This window comes from Pseudonaja textilis, chromosome 1, assembly GCF_049901715.1.
Source record: "Pseudonaja textilis isolate UNSWEBS1 chromosome 1, rPseTex1.2, whole genome shotgun sequence".
In the NCBI taxonomy this organism is placed as follows: domain Eukaryota; kingdom Metazoa; phylum Chordata; class Lepidosauria; order Squamata; family Elapidae; genus Pseudonaja; species Pseudonaja textilis.
The window spans coordinates 167,566,862-167,585,781 of NC_141990.1; the positions used below are offsets into that span (position 1 = coordinate 167,566,862).

Consider the following 18,920-nt stretch of genomic DNA (forward strand, 5'->3'; position numbering starts at 1 on the left):
AGTCCTATACTGTGAACATCGAGATTCAGTGGTGCATATAGAATTAGAAAAAGCATCATTTTATCTGAGATTCCAGAATGTTGTCGAAGATAGAAAGGAAGACCTACGTGCAATAATGGCGAATCTAATAGCAACAGTTCTACAGAAAAACAAACAGGAAATCGAGAATGATATCGACAAGGTTTACAGAGTATACACACACACTATGCCGAAAGACACAGGCTACCCCGAGAAGTCCACATCTGGTTCACAAGAAAGACGGCACGAGACATGCTATACAGTAAGACCAGAGACAAGCCACCGATATATAAAGATCACAAAGTGGTAACATTGAAGCAAATACCCAGGAGAGTTAGGGAGCAAAGAAGGGGCTACCAGTTTCTGTCATCTCAGTTAATCAAGAACGGTATACCATTCAGATGGCTCACCCCGGAGGGGCTCCTAGTAGCATGGCAGGACAAAAAATATATAATTGATACAATAGAGAAACCACATCAATTTCACGAACAATATCTGGGACCTGAGGAAGAACACAAAAGCGGAGAAGATTCAAATATGAGAAGTCAGGAAGAACAACTCTCCGAAGAGAAAGAACCTGTATCACAGTTAGAATCTCAGAAACTCAGAGAAGAAGAGGACAACAGACCAAGAACAAGAGAACCCAGAACAAGGAAAGAAATAAAAAACACTCTACACAGACAGTAACATGAACAGAGAAATCACCCTATTCTTAGTTAACAACAACGGTTTAAATTCATCATTAAAAAGAAAACAGTCATTCAAAAAACTCAAAAAAGAAAATGCAGACATAACTTGTATAAAAGAAGTTCACATTATAGATAAACAGGCAGACCTTTTAAAGGATATTAATTTACGTAAAATGTATTGGGCTCTTTCAAACCAAAGAAAAAGGGGTATTGTAGTATATGTAAAAGATTGGCTGCAACACAAACAAGTATATAAGGATGATGAAGGGATAATGTTATTTATAGAAATAATACTAAACCAGAAAAAGATTTTATTGGTTACAGTATACGCCCCTAATGTAAATCAAAAAGAATTTTATGCCAGACTCCATCACAATAGAAACTGGATATACAAGTGTATGTATTGTAGGTGACCTCAATGCTGTTTCAGACAAGGATAAAGACTACAGAAGTTCCCCCCAAAATTAAAAAAAATAAAGAGACTATTCCCATCTTCAACATGGTGAGAGAACTAAATTTGAAGGATGTGTGGCGAGAACTGTATCCAACTAAAAAACAATATACTTTCTTTTCCAATCCCCACCACTCTTGGTCCAGAATAGATCAGATATGGATAGACCCAAGTTTAATGGAAAACACTGAAAATATAGAGATCTTGCCGAATGCATGGGCCGATCATAATCCTATTCAAATTTAGTGGAAAGGAAAGAGAATGATCAGAAGATGGACATTTAATAATAGTATACTAAAAGACAATGAATATATTGGAATAATGAAAAAAGAACTGAAAATGTTTTTTGAAATAAATAAGAGAGAACATATGTCCCTACAGAACCTCTGGGACACAACAAAAGCTTATGTGAGAGGTCTAACCATTGCCTATAGCATTAAAAGGAACAAAGAAAAAAGGCAACAGCAAAGCGTGTAGAGAGAGAAACTTAAAGATTTGGAAGCAAGTAGACAAATCGATCTGAATAATCAAAATATTAAGAAAGAAATAGATTTGGTAAAACATAAGCTAAATTTAAGTATGCAAGAAGACTTGGCCCGAAAAATTAAATTAGCAAAACAAAATTATTTCAAAAATGCAAATAAGCCAGGGAGATGGTTAGCCCATAAAATAAAAAAAGAACAAGGAAAAAGAACGATTGTAGCTCTCCAAGACCAAGAAGGGAAAGTACATATTCAGGCCAAGGAAAAGAAAGAAATTGCTAAGGATTTTTTTACGAATTTATACAATCAAGAAGAAGTACCAGAACTCATTCCTCAATATTTGAAGGAAAAAAAATTGCCGGAAGTTACTGATGAAGAGAAATACATTTTAAACAATAAAATATCGATAGAAGAAATTAGAAAGGCAATTGGAGCACAAAAACCAAATAAAACCCCAGGCCCAGATGGAATTTCATCTGAATTTTATTAGGAGTTTCAAGAGCTATTGGAGGAGTTAATGACAGATTTATATAATGAAGCCTTGGATAGTGCTAATACACCAAAATCATGGACTGAAGCATATGTAACCCTTATTCATAAAGAGCAATCAGATCTACAAAAAAATTCAAAATTATAGGCCAATATCACTTTTAAATGTAGATTATAAGATTTTGGCCACAGTATTGGCAGAAAGATTAAAGAAAGTATTAAGCAGGATTATTCATACTGATCAGAATGGGTTTCTACCATATAGACAAATGAAGACAAACACAAGAATAATTATGGACATTCTAGAATTTTATGAAGTACATACAACTAAAACAATGGCACTGATGTTTTTAGATGCCCAGAAGACTTCTGACAACCTGAATTGGAATTTTCTTATTAAACAATTGATAGGCATGAAATTTGGCAAAAAAAAATTAGGATTCATCAAGACAATATATAATACCCAAACTGCAAAAATATTAATAAATGGGGAAAATACAAATAATATAAGGATAAATAAGAGTGTAAGACAAGGATGCCCCCTAGCTCCTCTACTTTATATATTCGTAGAAGAGACGCTATTAGTACAAATCCGACAAAATCAAGAGATCAGGGGATTAAAAGTTAAAAAAGAGGAGTACAAACTTCAAACATTGCTGACGATATGGCATTTATATTGGAAGACCCACTAGAAATGACCCCCATTTTAATGAAAGAAATAGAACAATATGGAAAGGTGGCAGGGTTGAAAATTAATAAAGAAAAAACAAAAGTGATAACAAAAAAATGGACAAATGGACAAAAGGAAGAACTAACAAATAGATTAGGGATACAGGTGATAAACAAAGTAAAATATTTGGGGATATGGCTGACAGCCAGGTGCTCATCAATTAAAAAAGACAATTACAATAAATTAACAATTTAAATATGTAAAGATTTAGATAATTGGGCTAATTTACAAATATCTTTATTGGGTCATATCGCAATAGTAAAAATGAATGTTTTGCCAAAATTGTTGTTCCTATTTCAGACAGTGCTGGTCAAATTGGAGAAAAGCTTTTTTGAAGAATTAAATAAACATATATCTAAATTCATATGGCAGGGGAAAAAACCCAGAATAAAATATAAATTGTTACAGGATGACAGAAAGAAAGGAGGCTTCAGTCTTCCAGATTTCAAAATATACTATTATGCTGCGATAGCAACTTGGCTTAAAGACTGGGTTAATCTGATAAATAAAGGATCCTAACATTAGAGGGCTTTGATCTCCAACTTGGGTGGCAAGCATTCATGTGAGATGGAAAGATTCGTGTTTTCAAAGGCATTATATAAGGAACGTGTTATTAAATATTTGGGAAAAGATTAAAAAAACACACTATCCTAAGGTCCCACTTTGGTTATCCTCAATGGTTACACATCCAAATGTTTTAGATTTTGATAATATTGTAAGATATAAAGACTTACTACAAGAAACCAGAGAGTTAAAGCATAGGAATCAAATACAAATCCACGGAAAAGAGATAGCATGGTGGCCCTATGCATTACAAACGAATTATAAAAAAGATAAAGACCAATTTGGTTTTAATATGACTTACCAAGAATTAGACAAGATTTGGCATGGAGAGGAAAGGAAATTGATTAGTAAAATATACAAATATCTTTTGGATTACAAATTAAAAGAAGATACAGTCAAGGAATGTATGATAATTTGGGCAAAAAACATGGGCCACAGTATTGAATTAGACAAGTGGGAACATATTTGGGAAATAAATTACAGACTAACCATGTCAGTCTCGTACAAAGATAATTTGTATAAAATTCCCCCAAGAAGCTTTTAAGTTGTTTATGTGTTTTGGGGGACTGCCAGTCTAGCACCGCCTTCATCTTTCCAGGGTCCATTTCAATCTCCTGATTTGACACTCAGTAGCCCAGGTAGTCCAAAGAGTCTTTATAGAATCGCATTTTAACAGTTTTGCATATAATTTGGTGGCTAAAAGTTTTTTCAGTACTTGCCTCACTAACTTGACATGTTCTTCGATGGTCTCACTGAATATAAGAATGTAATCCAAGTACACAAGGATCCCCTTGTACAAATGTGCATATAACATATGATTGATTAGTTGCATAAATACAGCAGGGGGGGGGGGGCTTGGAGTCTGAAAGGCTTGACTTGGAACTGAAAACTACCCAGAGGGCAGTTGAAGTCCATTTTCCACTCATCTCCTTCCTTTATGCAGACTCGGTAGTAGGCTTTTTTCAGATCTAGCTTGGTAAAGATTTTACCTTTAGATAAGTGATTTAGCAAGTCCTTCATTAGGGGGAGGGGGCACGTGTTTTTTATGCACACTGCATTAAGACCTCTAAAATCCACATATAATATCAGGCCACCATCTTTCTCTTTTTGAAATAGTACCGGGGCTGCCAACCTAGACTTTGCTGATTTGATGAAGCCTCTGGCTAAATTGGTATCAATGTATTTCCTCAACTCAGTCATCTCGGCTGGTGTCATCTTTGGTTCTAATTCGATGGCACAATCAGTGGCTCAATGGGGGGGGGGGGGAGGAGAATGTTGCATTCCTCCTCACTAAAAGCCTCAGCCAAGTCTCTGTATTCTTTAGGAACCAGGGTTCGCCTAACCCTGAAGCAGTAGCTACTGCTTCTGGTTGTGGGCCCTTGTTGGGTGGCAGTCTCTTTTCAGGAGGGACCGAGGGCAGCAGCCCAACACCAATTATGATTTTCAGAACCCATCTTCCCATTTGATGGTAAGAGCCTATTTATCAAGCCAAGCAAGTCCCAAAATGATAGATGGATTCTGACATTTTTGGAGCCATTATAAGTGGTATAAGTTCATGATGCCTACCCATTTCTAATCTGATCAGTTCTATAATTTGGGTGGCTGGGACTCCTCCAATTAATGTTTCATTTTCCTGTTCAAATTTGATTGGGCATTTTAGGGCATTAGCTTTTATTCCCAATTGCTCAACAATAGGGAGCCCAATCAGACATGTGGAGCATCCTGTATCTATTACTGCTTCTAACTCCCCAGCCTCCCCAGACTCTGGTACCAACTTCACTTTAACTGTAAGAGGGGGAATGGCAGCACTCACCATGGGGTCTTCTTCCTCATTTGCCTTTCCAGAAAGGGTTTCTTTGGTCAGAGGTTCCTCGCTTTCTTCTGTGGGGAGGGGAACCTCTACAGCTTATCTAGCAAACCAACTGGTATCTGGGGCCTTCCGTGGAGCTCTCCTGCCTCTGGCAGCTGTACTGGGCCTTGGTTGTGGAACTGGTGCAGGGGCCAGACATCTGGAAGCCCTATGACCAGCCTGGCCACATCGATAGCATTTGATAATGCTAAGATGGTTAGGAGCAGCTTCAGCAGGTTTAGTCAGAGGACGTCTGTCCAAAGTTCTCCTAGGGGGCCTCTCAGAGGGAGGTTTTTGGTGTGGATTGATTTTTCTATCCAGAGCAATGGACATGGCATACAGTCATGTAGTTGCTCTGGTACCCCTTGGATGCCACAGGCTTTTCTGACTTCTGGATCAATGACTTCTTTAAAATAACGCAGATGTATCCTGTCAGGCCAATGCATGAGGTTGCCTGCGATCTGTCTAAAGTCCCATACAAAGTCTTTTATGGGTTGATTACCTTGCTTCATCTCCTTTATTTTATCTTCACTTTCACCTACTCTGTGGGGGTCTTCAAATCTAGCCCTGAGCAGCTCAACAAATGCATCTGCATCATTTAGTTCTGCAGCGTCCCCATTGTGTAGCTGGGCTGTTAGGGCCAAAGTGTCTCCATCATTCATCACATCTGTAATTGCGGAAACTAGGTGGCACTCTGTTCCATATTGGTTTCCAAATTGATCTATATGTGCCCAGATTCAGCTGAGGAAGTATGCAAGTTTCTCAGGCTTCCCATCAAAAGTTGCTCTAAATCTTGGGGGCTCTGGCCTGGCTGGTGGAATCACCATGGTGACCACCAGCTGAGCTGGAATCTGTGGAGGAGCTGCTGGCTGCTAAATAGGGGCCGTCTGTTGAACTCATTGCTGTGTTGGAAAAGTGTGGGGGAGGTGGCTGCAGCCTGCTGCTGGAACTGACCCCATTGCTGCACCGGGATTGTTGCTGAGAATTTGCCCCATGGTGATCCCAAACAGATGATGCAACCGGTGCTGGCATCCACTGGCACTGGATCCACCCCTGACCATGATAGAATCCCCAGCCTGTGGGAATACACTTGATGGGATATCCTCACTGCTGGCTGGTGAGGGGGGGAGAATTGGAGGTTGTAACATTCCAAATATTGGCTGCATCTGCTTTCTCTCCCTTGCTGCTTGCCCCTGCCATGCACCTCTAGCCAAGAGGAATGTCGCCAACACCATGCTGTCAGGTCCTAGACCAGGAAAAGTGAATTCCAGCTCAGTTGGAGAGGTTGTAACTGTGGAACATAACTCCCCACTTTAAGTCACTCAAAGTGCTCTGGAAGCTCTGCCAAAGCTATGGGATGGAAGCAATAGGTTCCAGTCTTGGGAGTTGTCCGATTCAAAAGCCCCATGCCTCTCCATTCTGGCTCATGGACCAACCTCGCTGGGCTGGAGTAAGAAAGATGTTCAGGCAGCTTCTCTGGTCCAGTCTCTGAATTCAGCTCAATCTGGCAGTTTCTCCAGGAATCTGTTTCTTGGGCCGAGGGCCTAGCCTTCGTCTTTCCTCTGCAGCTTCAATGGCTTGCACAAATTCTTTTTTTTTAATATATATATTTTTATTGAAAATAAACATTTAAAAATCTTGAACGTGATGGACTTTGCCATACATTTCAGTCTTTACATTATTATACTAGAAAAAAATTATTAAACAATATAGGCATTTATATAGATATATATAGGTATTTACATTTGATCTTTGTGTTGTTTTATATCTTAATCATTGTGCTGCATTTCAATTACATCTTAGATTCTAACTTACATTTTATATACTTCCTTTCATATCCCCCCATACATAGAAATTGTTCCATACTTTATAACATTCTGATACATCTCATTCTATCAATTCTAATGTCAGACTGTCTAGTTCAGTGCATTGAAAATCTTGTCTATTATGCTTCGTCACTTGGGATTTCTTTTGACTTCCAAGTTTGGGCAAGCAATAGTCTTGCTGCTGTAGTAACATGAATAGTTAGGTACATATCTGCTTTACTAAAATTCTCTGTTATTATTTCCAATAGGAATGTCTCTCATATAAAGTTAATTTTAAACCCAACATTTCCTCCAGCCATGTCCGGATTTTATGCCAAAACTCTTGTATTTTCTTTCAGTCTTACCACATGTGATAATAGGTACCCCTTTCTTTCAGACATTTCCAGAATGTGGGCGATTGAGAACCATACATTTTTGCTAGTCTGGCCAGTGGGAGATGTAATCTATAAAACATCTTAAACAGATATTCTTTGTAAGATGTGAGTAGCGTGATCTTTTTGTTCCAGTCCCAAATTTGCTGCCATTGGTCTAGGTTTATGCTATGGTTGAGATATCTAGCCCAGGTTAGCACTGGTTCTTTAACCTGCTCTTTGTACATTTTGTGGTCTAGTAGATATTTGTAAAGTTTCTTTATTTGTTTTTTTCTCTGATCCTAACAGTATTTTATCTAATGTTGGCAGTTAATTCCGCATTCTTTTTATCTCTTTCATACCTAGATTGTATACACCTGCATAACTGGATAGAAGCATTTCTGTCACACAGACAACAAATGGTCAAAATTGGGAGTGTCCAAACAAATTCTGTACCTGTCAACAGTGGTGTCCCCCAGGGCAGTGTTCTAGGACCAACTCTCTTCATACTCTACATAAATGATCTCTGTGATCATATTAAGAGCAACTGCATTCTCTTTGCTGATGATGTAAAGCTATTCAACACCATAGACAATACTGCTACCCTTAAAAAAGACCTCGACTATGTACCAGAATGGTCAAACAAATGGCAACTTCAAATCTCAACAAATAAATGCTCTGTCTTACATATTGACAAAAAAAATCAGAAAATAAAATACAAGCTGAATAGTCAAGACCTTGTTGATGATCCAAATTCTGTCAAGGACCTTGGAGTTCTCATCTCTAATGATCTAAGTGCTAGAGCCCACTGCAACTACATAGCCAAAAAGGCATTAAGAGTTGTTAACCTAATCCTACGTAGCTTTTTCTCTGGTAATATCACACTACTAACTAACTAGAGCATATAAAACATTTGCTAGACCAATACTTCATCAGTCTGGAACCCACATTACGTATCTGATATTAACACAGTTGAGAAAGTCCAGAAATATTTCACAAGAGTTCTCCACTCCTCTACGTGTTGTAGAATACCTTATGCCACCAGACTTGAAATTCTAGACCTAGAAAACCTAGAACTACACTGCCTTCGGTCCAATCTAAGCATAGTATATAAAATTATACGTTGCAATGTTCTACCTGTCAATTAATACTTCAGCTTCAACCATAGCAATACAAAGAGCACACAATAGATACAAACTCAAGGTAAACCGCACCAAACTTGATTGCAGGAAATACGACTTCAGTAACAGAGTGGCCAATGTCTGGAGTACTCTACCTGACTCTGTGGCTTGTTCCCCAAACCCCAAAAACTTTAACTTTAGACTGTCTACTATTGACCTCACCCCTTTCCTAAGAGGTCTGTAGGGGGAGTGCATAAGCGCACCAACGTGCCTACCGTCCCTGTCCTATTGGGTTTTTTAAATTTCTTTTATTTTTCTTATATGTATCAATTTCATGTATCCATAACTATGTTTATATAAATAAATAAATAAAATAATTTTTTTTTAAAAAAAAGTATTTGAAGATATGCCCACCATTCCAATGCTATACCTTGTTGGCTAAGTTCCTGTCTCTGCTTTAATCGACCTTCATCTGTTAAAATATCTCTATATGTGATTGCCTTTTCCTGATTGTAAAGATTCGGGTATGATATTACTTCTAAAGATGAAAGCCCCCCTGGAGTTTCCATATAATTTTGCAATCTTATTTTATTCCAAATTAAAATTAAAGCTTTCCAAATTTTGTGCCTCAAAAAATATTGGAGGGTCATATTTTTACCAGGCCACAGATATACATGCCAGCCATGTTGTAAATCATGCCCTTCTAAAAGTAGGAGACTTCTGTTATCTAGATTTATCCAATCCTTAATCCATGTTAATCCCTTGGTAGTAGAATTGCCATTCTGGAAAACCTAATTTCCCCCTCTTTCTTTTGCATCTTGAAGTTGTTTCAATTTAATCCTGGTCTCTTACCCTGCCACACAAAATCTAACACCATTTTATTCAAATCTTTAAAGAATTTTTTTTCTAAGTTAATCAGTATATTTTAAAATAGAAATAAAATTTGGGGTAGTATATTCATTTTGATTGCTGAAATTCTGCCTATTAGTGATAGGTGAAGGTTATTCCAATTCTCTAGGTCTTTTTAAATTTGTTTCAATAAGTTCTCGTAATTATCTTCTTTGATCGTTGAGCAGCATGCCGAGATGGTAATTCCTAAGTATTTCATGTTTTGGACTATTTGGATGTCTAGTATCTTAGCAAGATTTTCTTTTTGTTTGCTGGTCATGTTCTTAATTTTTGTTTTATCTTTAATTATTTTCAAACCAGCTACTTCTCCATATTCTTTGAGTTTTTCTAATAATTTCGGATCCATTTGTTCAGGATCTTCCAGAAAGAAAACTAAGTCATTGGCATATGCTTACAGTTTAAATTTTTCTTTTTTAATTTTCAATCCTTTTATCTGGGACTCTTGCTGAGTTATTCTTGTTATGATCTCTAGTATGTATATAAATAGTAATGGGGAGAGAGGGCAGCCTTGTCTCATGCCTTTCTGTATGTGGAAGCTACTTGTCAGTTCTACATTTATTATTATTTTTGCTTCTTCTTGTGTATATATTGCAGTGATTATATTTAGGAAGTTTTTGCTGATATCCATATATTTTAATTGTTGTATTAGAAACGGCCAATTTACACTGTCGAAAGCTTTCTGAGCATCTAGAAATAGCTAGGCTGCCTGTTGATTGTTATGTGCTTTGTAAAATTCAAGAGTATCTAAAGCTATTCTCACATTATATTTGGTTTGTCTATTTGGGAGGAAGCCATTTTGATTGCTATGTATGAATTCATTTAAATAATTTTTGAGTCTCTTAGCAGTAATCGTTGTGAAGATTTTGGGGCGGGGCTGATGTCATGACAAGACAATGGGCGATTTGGGAGCTCCTGGAGAGCCGTTGAAATCCCTGCAGCTGGACGGTCCATTTGGACCCAAACCATCCTGGAGAGATAGTGGAAGAGGAGAGCGCATCCTGCTGATCCCAGGGACACCACAAAGTCCCTGGTTGATTCAGGAAAAGATCTCTAATCTGGCTGTGGAGGAAAGTGACCATTAAAAAGCTGCTGAAAGGTTAGGACAGCTCTGGAACGGAAGAAGATGCAGAAGGAAAGTGTGTTAGCTTTAGGTGAGTTTTTTCTAATTTTTTCATGTTAAGAATGAAAGAGTACCCTAAGCGGGAAAAGATTTTAAGAAGATAGAAGACAGAAGAGAAAAATAAGCGGCAAAATTCAGCATATTTTTAATTGTCAAACCTAATTAAGACTATTTTACTGTCCTTTTAACAAGAAATTAATTTTTAACTGGACTGGACTTTATAACAATTATTAAAGGAAGATAGATTTTAACTTTTACTTTAAATATAAAATTTGGACTATTTTCCCCTTTTTATTTTCTCTCTTAAAAGTGAACTTTGCTAGAAACTTTTTGATTACAATATAACAAAGAAGTGAAAGTAAAGCAATATTGCCACCTAGAGGCTACAAAAAAAGCTGAAGAGATCAAAGGATTGAACTTGTGAGAAAACTGAATAATTGTTTTAACAGATGTTGCTCTTGCAAAACAATTGAAATAGCTGGAGATTGAAGTGGAAAGAGAAAAGACTACTGTGACATTGGATTATATTTTGTTGATATTTTGACTTTGGCTTTTTGAATACTATATGGTGGCTGGGATTTGTTTTGTGACTTATACTCAAAACTACAGCTGACTATTTCAAATTGTTTTCTTTTTTTTGTTGCTGGTATTTCTTTTCGGCCATTTTTGCTTTTCGACAGTCATTTTTTCTTTTTGTTTTAGCCTTTTTGTTGGAATATAACATTTCTTTTCCCTTTCCCTTCATTTATAAATACTACCAGTGGATTACTTTTTTTTCTTTTTCTCATTATTTTTTTTCTCCTTTTTCTTGTATGGTTTCTTTGAGGATTTTGTATTTTTGAACTCTCTGCTTTTATATTTTTAAATTTTTATTCTTATTTTTATTTCTTTTTGCTCCTTGGGACGAAGAACTTGGTTTCTCTTTCTCTCTCTCTCTCTTTTCATTTACAATTGGATTAAGGTGAAGAAGAACCTGAAGGAAATTGGTCTTGGATTTATTGGCAGATACCTTTTGATTGGGATTACAATTAACTTGAGATGAGTATCTCCCACCTCCTCCTCTCTAAGTCTAGCAGGTCAGTGATCAATACAAGCCATGTTACAACAGGAAAAAGAAAAGGAGAAGGAGAAGGAAAATGAGGTTTCAATGAAAGAATTAAAAATTATAATGCAAGCAATACAAAATCAAGGGAGTATGGAAGATAAAATGGGAAAAATGGAAGAGAAAATGGAGAATATACAAGAGATGATGATAGAAGAAAGAGAAGATCAGATGGAGAAAAAAGTGGGAGAAATAGATAACAGATTGATAGCAGTTGAGCAAGATAACAAAAGAAAATGATTGCCTGGGAGATGGACAAAGCTGATTTCTACCTAAGATTTCAAAATGTTGAGGAAGAAAAAGGAGAAAACTTTGCAGAGATAATGACAGAAGTGCTGGCAGGAGCTATGGAGATACCAAAAGAAAAAAAAACGATGGATGGAATTGATGAAGTATTCAGAGTGTATACTAGATTTGCTATGAGAAATAAACTACCCAGAGAAGTCCATCTGAGATTCACCAAGAAAGCAATTAAAACAGAAATATTACAGAAAGCAACAGATGACCCATTGAAATATAAAGGAAAGGAGATTACAGTCCTAAAGCAAGTACTGAGAAAAGTGAAAGATCTGAGAAGAGAGTATCAATTTTTGACAAAGATTCTGCCAGCCTTCAAGATTTTCTCCCTTTGCTTTGCATCTTTTGGCTGTCATAAGTAATGGCGGGAGGAGGGGGGATATGATTATGGGAAGCGAGCTGGAGGTGTTACAAAACAGAACTGTATAAGCTGGGGTGGGAAGATTCTTGCTTAGGGTTTTATCCTATGCTATGAGCAGCTGCAACTCTATCAAAATATGTCAAGGTCAATGGACAGAGGTCTCATCACCACCTGGAGATGCCCACATGATGATATACACAACTTTTAATTGGATGAGCCAATTGAACTATTGGGGGTGGGAACATTGCAATCACTTTGGATATGTGATTTACGCGCTCATTTTATCAGATTCAGAATTCTTTTGTTGCTACCACTTGATTTCCAGTAAAAGATATCTTTTCTCTAATTAATGGAGTCTAAGTATTTCTTTCTTGGATTTTGAATGGAGCACCAGCTGACATTATTCTGAATCTCCATGTTACCAGCCCACCCAGAGAATTAATAAATTTTCTTCCGAGGGGGTCTGAACACAATGTCAAATCCAGCCAGCAAACAAGAAGACCTGGGAGCGACTGGAGGACAAGATTCCCTGCTGTTAGAGGCGGCAGGGGAAGCCGACTTGTTAGCAGAATTAAGTCTTGGCAAAAAACAGCTGTAAAACCCAAATGGTCCCTGGGAGTTGGCTGGAAGGATCCTGAAGAAAAGCCTCCTCCAGGAGTGACCACTACCCATCAGCGTGGAAGAGAAGAGCCATGGCAAGAGAAGGAAACTCAAGCCATGCATCTATTAAATGAAGCTATCAGAGAAGCTCAAACTCAAAGGTATGAGGGAGAGGAGGGGGAGGCAGCCCCAACCAGAAGATTCAGAGGAGCCACCCCCATAAATCAACCTGGGCTGGCATAATAGGCATCAGCAGCCCAGGGCCCCCCAAAGGGGGGAGTAATTGCCAGAAGGCGTGGAACTCCAAAGGTGCCTCCATTGGAAGTAAAATATGAGGGGGCGGGAATCCCAAGGAGTTAGGATTGTTCCTGGCACAAGTCTGGAGCCATATGGAGGAATATGGAGAGGATTTTTCCTCAGAAGCAGCCAAAGTTAGTTGTGTTACAAGGGCTCTGGAGGGAACAGCTGCAAAGTGGATGGTGACTTTGCATAATGATAATGCCCCCCAGCTGATGAATTATGATCTGTTCATGACTGCGCTGCGGGCCAGGTTTGAAGACCCACTTGCTGAACATAAGGCAAGAATTAGGATGAAGACCACAAATCAGGGGCAGAGATCAGTGCCCAACTACACCCAGGAATTTAGAGAGCTGGCATGTCATATTTGAGGCTGGTCCCAGGGAGCCCTGATAGAAGCTTTTAAAGATGGGTTGAATTAAGATGTTTATCAAAGCTGTATTGCCAGAAGAGACCCCAGTGAGCTGCAGCTGTGGTACGTGCTGGCAGCAGAGGTGGAAATTGATCTGACCCAAAACAGATATTGGAGGGGGGGGGGCGCTTGGTTGGAGCAAGTCCTCCCTCACCAGCCCTCAAGAAACCTTAAAGCCTCAAAAGGGAGGGATGGTGGCAAAAGACCACTGCATGCTTCCGATGTGGGAAGGAAGGTCACCGGGCTGCAGACTGCTGTGCCAGGCTAGAGCCAAAGGAGGTGCCAGGAGGAGGAAGAAAACCTGAAACCCCCAAGCAAAGCCTCGCGAAATGGCGCTTAATGCGGAGGAGGTTGTAGAGATCGCCCCTCCGAAAGGAGAGGAGCTGGAAACTCCAACCTCTTCTGAAGAGAGTGAATCCGAATTGGAAGACAACTCACTGGTAAGTCCAAACAAGGGCCCTATGACCATTCCAGTGAGATTAAGGGTACCCACGGCAGGAGCCAAAGTGGAAGTGTTGGCCTTGTTAGACTCTGGGGGCACAAGGTGTGTAATCAGCTCGGAGATAGTAGAGAAAATGGGCTGAAGGCTAAAGACTTTAAAACACCCATAGCCTTTTGCCAACTGGATGGATCAGTAGCTGTGGGCGGCCCTGCACATTTCATAATGGAACCAGTAGAAATGACAATGGGGAAGCATAGAGAGACTTTGTGTTTTATTGTGGCTCCTGAGATGGAGCGCCCCCTAATACTGGGTTTGCCCTAGCTCCGGAAATGGAACCCCTATGTCGATTGGAGGAGAGGATCATTGCGCATACGTACTGACCAACCCCCAGAAGGGGAGGGGCAATCTCAACTGAAACTCAAGAATCCCACTGAGCTGGCCTCCACTGGCACCGAGAGTCTGAAGGGGGAGGAGAAAATTCCAGAGGAATATTGGGACTTAAAGGAGGTATTTAGTGAAAAGGACTCGGATGAGTTCCCCCCCCCCTCATTGCTCAACAGATTTCAGCATTGAAATTTTGCCAGGAGTGAAACTCCCAAAACCGAAACTGTACTCAATGACACCACGGGAGCTAGAAGAGCTGCGGTCATTTATCGATAAAAAATTGGAACGTGGTTTCATCCAACCTGCTAGACCCAGAGTAGCAGCCCAGTATTATTCCGTGAGAAGAAAGATGGCTCTCTTCATTTATGTGTGGACTATAGAAACCTCAACACTATTTCAGTGGAGAAAGTGTACCCCCCTCCCCTTGATAAAGGATATGTTGGCCCTCTTGGCCAAAGGGAAAATTTTTACGAAACTCGACCTGAGAGAAGCATACTACCGAGTTCAAATTAAGGAAGGGGACGAATGGAAAACTGCTTTTAACTGTCAAATGGGCTGTTTCCAATTCATCATTCTTCCATTTGGCCTACAGGGGGCTCCTGCAGTATTCATGCAAATGATCAATCAGGTGTTGCATGAACATTTATACAAAGGGCTTATCTTGATGATATTCTTATCTACATGGAGACTCGTGATGAACATATGAAACTAGTGCTGTCTGTTCTGGAAAAACTTCCAGCTGCTTAGCTTTACACAAAGTTGTCCAAGTGTGAATTCCACCAGGAAAAAATTGACTATTTAGGCTATTGCATATCACATGATGGCATAAAAATGGATCCGGAGAAAGTTCGTGCCATTTTGGAATGGGCCCCTCCACGCACCAGAAAACAACTTCAAAGTTTCTTGGGATTTGCTAATTTTTACCATCAATATTTCCCTGTTTTTGCAAAAATTGCAATGCCTATCATAAATCTCCTAAAAACCAAAGGGGAGGTGAAACCGAAGCCAAGTAAACCACTGGAGTGGTCCATGGAATTTCAAGCCACTTTTGAGAAGCTGAAATGACTGCTGCTGAACCAGTACTCAAGCATCCAGACATGGACGATCCTTTTGTAATCGAAGCCAGTGTGAGTGACGTAGCAGTTGGGGCAGTGTTGCTACAAGCAAACGAGATGGGGACTCTGCAACCGTGTGCATATACTTCCCGTAAACTAACTGAAACTGAAAGAAGATGGGCCATCTGGGAAAAAGAAGCTTTTGCAATTCGCTGGGCTCTGTTAACCTGGAGACATTTCTTAGAAAGGGCAAAACACCCATTTGAGGTGTGGATGGATCATAAAAATGTGGAGGCTTTGAAAACACTGTCTCCCAAGGCTGTCTCCCAAGCAAGTTCACTGGGCACAGTACTTTAAGTGCTTTAATTTTTCATTGAAGTACACTCCAGGGGGGAAGAACTTCATGGTGGATGCTTTATCTAGATTACCTCAATATCATAGTGCTCGCGAAGAAATGGTATAGCCTATTGTCCCAACCAAACAGTTGGCAGCTCCAGTGGTTACCAGAGCCCAGAAAAAGAAGGAAGTTGATTTATCAAATGATTTAACTGCACAATTAAAAGAAGCTCTAAAACTTGATGATTGGTTCCTTGCTCACTCAAATAACTGTACGGTTAGAGATGGATTGGCATGGGTGGGAGCAAAATTATATGTGCCAGCAAAGCTGAGAAACCAAATATTACAGCAAGCTCATGACTCTACAGCTGTTGGACATTTTGGATCCGTGAAGACCTTACACTTGGTTAAAAGGCAATTTTGGTGGCCTACTTTGAAAAAGGACATTGAGACTTATGTGGCTAGCTATCCTATCTGTGCCTCAGCCAAACGGCCTCCTGATAAACCAGCAGGCTTACTACAAAATGTGGCTAGGCCAACTGCTCCATGGAAGGAAATTTCTATGGATTTTATAGTGGAATTAACTGAAAGTGGGGGGAATACAGTTATTTGGGTAGTAACCAATTTGTTTTCCAAACAGGTACATTTCATACCTTGTACGAAAATCCCATCTGCAAAAACGTTGGCTAAACTGTTTATTTTACATATCTACAGGTTACATGGGGTTCCTGAATGCATAATCTCAGACAGGGGTGTCCAGTTTACCTCAAACTTTTGGAAGGAGTTCCTGAAGTTATTGGGCTCCGCCCAGGGCTTAAGCTCCGCCCACCACCCACAAACCGATGGGGCTTGTGAGAGAACTAACTTGGTATTGGAACAGTATATGTTATACTGTTATACTTCGATGTTATATAAATTATCAGCAAGATGATTGGGCTGACCTATTGCCATTCACTGAGGTGGCATATAACAATTTGGTACATAGTAATACTGGGTTTACTCCATTTAAAGTGACTTCGGGACAAGACTTTGTACCCATACCTGAGCTTCCACAGGAGAAACCTAACATTCAGTCATTAGATGAATGGATAACACAGCTCCAGCTTACCTGGCTGGTTACCCGTAAAGCATTAGATGATGCTCATCAAGCCCATAAAATTTTTGCAGACAAAAAGAGAACTCCACAAAAACCATATCAAATTGGTGACAAGGTCTTTTTATCCACCAGATATTTGCAGACCACACAAAAGGCAAAAAAGCTTGGACCTAAGTATGTTGGACCTTTCTCAACTGAACGAATTGTGAACCCTGTGGCAGTCCAACTGAAATTACCTAAAACCCTCCAACAGATCCACCCTGTTTTCCATGTTAGTTTATTAAAACCTGAACATATCTCCAACTTGAGACCAACTCAGGTCGATACCCCCGTGCCATTGCTAATTGAAGGTGAACAACATTTTGAAGTTAAAGAAATTTTGGATTCTTGAAAACAAAGGGGATGAATCCAATATTTGATTATTTGGAAACATTTTCCTCCTTCCCAGTTTGAATGGGTGAATGAGAAGGATGTTAGAGCTCCTAAGCTTATCAAGGCATTTCGTACTAAATATCCTGATAAATCCTAAAAAATAGTATTATGGTGTTACATGTATATTTTCTGTTACCTTCTATTTTTATCTTTTATAGGACTAATGCCTCTTTTGCAGGAGGGCCAAATGTCAGCCTTCAAGATTTCCTCTCTTTGCTTTGCATCTTTCGGCTGTCATAAATAACGGGGGGAGGAGGGGGAATATGGTTATGGGAAATGAGCTGGAGGTGTTACAAAACAGAACTGTATAAGCTGTGGGAGAAGATTCTTGCTTAGGCTTCTATCCTATGCTATGTGCAGCTGCAACTCTATCAAAATATGTCAAGGTCAACAGACAGAGGCCTCATCACTACCTGGAGATGCCCACATGATGATATACACAACTTTTAATGGGATGAGCCAGTTGAACTATTGGGGGTGGGAACGTTGCCATCACTTTGTATATGTGATTTATACACCCATTTTCTCAGATTCAGAATTCTTTTGTTGCTACCACCAGATTTCCAGTAAAAGATATCTTTTCTCTAATTAATGGAGTCTAAGTATTTCTTGGATTTTGAATGGAGCATCAGCTGACAGATTCTAATTAAGAAAAGAGTGAACTATAGATGGTTGATTCCAGAAGGTTTGATGTTCATTTGGCAAGAACAAAGACACAGATTGGATTCAATAGAGAAAGTAGAGCAATTTTATGATGAATATTTTAGAGGAAAAGAAGAAGAGAGAACAAGAGACAAGGAAATAATTAAACTTCAAGAGGAGATGGTTCAAGAAAGAGAGAAAGAAAAAAAGAGAAGAAAGAATATTAGAAGAAGGAGCAACAGATGGAAGGGTGGAACCAAAAAAAGCAAGAGAGCAAAGAACAAGAAGAGCAATAAACCTTACATATAAAGTCTAAACAATGGAAGAAGAAAAGAAGTTAATCTCAATAAATATAAATGGATTGAATTCGGCCATCAAAAGGAAAAAAAAGTTTCATAAACTAGAAAAATTAAAGTTAGATAAAATCTGCTTACAAGAATTACACATTAAAAACAACATGCTCAAGTTTTGGATTGTCTCAGAATTGGGCACTTATATATTTAATTGGCACAACAAAATAAAAGAGGAGTAGTCCTATATATTAAGAATACAAAAAAAAAGCTAAATTAATTTTCACAGTTAAAGAAGTAAGGATATTGATGGTGGAAATAATAGACAATAACCAAAAGATACTTTTAATAGCAATATATGTACCAAACAATAAGCAAGAAGAGTTTTACAAAAAACTACATAAGAAAATAATTGAACTGGAGTCTGACAAAATATGTATTCTTGGAGATTTTAACGCTATAGTGGATACAGAGTTGGACTACAAAACACAGAAAATAAATTAAAAAAATTAGAAATTGCCAAAATCTTTTTTCAAGATGGTAGAGGAACTGAGTATTAGAGATGCCTGGAGAGAA

General features: G+C 38.8%; 1 protein-coding gene and 1 pseudogene across 4 annotated transcripts in view; both read right to left on the bottom strand.

Moving 5' to 3' along the window:
* The window catches only part of PARD3B (par-3 family cell polarity regulator beta), an 897,218-nt gene that overhangs the window by 496,848 nt on the left and 381,450 nt on the right, over window positions 1–18,920 (bottom strand). The window lies entirely within an intron of this gene.
* LOC148127912 (uncharacterized) lies at window positions 4,907–5,949 on the bottom strand (annotated as a pseudogene).